This window comes from Limulus polyphemus, unplaced genomic scaffold (assembly GCF_000517525.1).
Source record: "Limulus polyphemus unplaced genomic scaffold, Limulus_polyphemus-2.1.2 Scaffold10524, whole genome shotgun sequence".
NCBI classification, from domain to species: Eukaryota; Metazoa; Arthropoda; class Merostomata; order Xiphosura; family Limulidae; genus Limulus; species Limulus polyphemus.
In genome coordinates, this window is record NW_013676134.1 from 15,271 (window position 1) to 16,012 (window position 742).

The window sequence follows — 742 nt, forward strand, 5'->3', positions numbered from 1 at the left end:
TAAAGTTTCTTCGGAAAGAATTTTTACGGAAAATTAACTAACGACCGGAGGCGTAACTCAACTGTCAATTACACACATTGTTGCCGTCACTTCTTGACGGCTTATATATACAAGACTCCGGATATCTAATAGCCTCTCGAGACTTCAGGAAGGGACGTGAACGTTCGAGAATATGACGTGTTACTAGAGTCATGTGACCCCCGCTGTCGTAACAATAATAATATACACTATAATACAATATTATGTCATATGAGCTTTAATTTTTCAATAGCCACATTATCAAAGATTATTTACAAAGAAATACATATGTACAACGGTAAATTGTTACCCCTCATATTTCATTAGTAACCCTTTGACGACCAAAATATTTCTGCACGAATCTTTTAAAAATATGGATTGTTTTTATAGGCCAATCATGATATTTCATGCTCTGTCCCCACAATCTTAATCCGGCCTTAATGTTATCCAGCGAACCAAAAGCACCCAAAGTTTATCATTACTGAAATGGTTTCATCAAATTTCTCACAATGCCGGGGAAAATCTTAGGAAAAAAGCTTCTTTAAGCCTGACATTTTATGTTATGGTAATATATTTCGAAGAAGACAACGTATTTTTAGATGACGTGTAATACGGTATGCAACGTATTTTTAGACAACTTCATTATTGCACTATGTATTTATTAAACAACGTACTTATTAGAAAAACGTCTATATATGACAACTTACCTACTAGACAATGTATT

The 742-nt window shown here is 34.0% G+C and overlaps 1 protein-coding gene across 1 annotated transcript in view; it reads right to left on the reverse strand.

The window, feature by feature from the left end:
* The window catches only part of LOC106476420, a gene marked incomplete at both ends in the record, with an annotated part of 17,657 nt that overhangs the window by 14,712 nt on the left and 2,203 nt on the right, over positions 1 to 742 (reverse strand). The gene's annotated exons all lie outside the window — the stretch shown is intronic.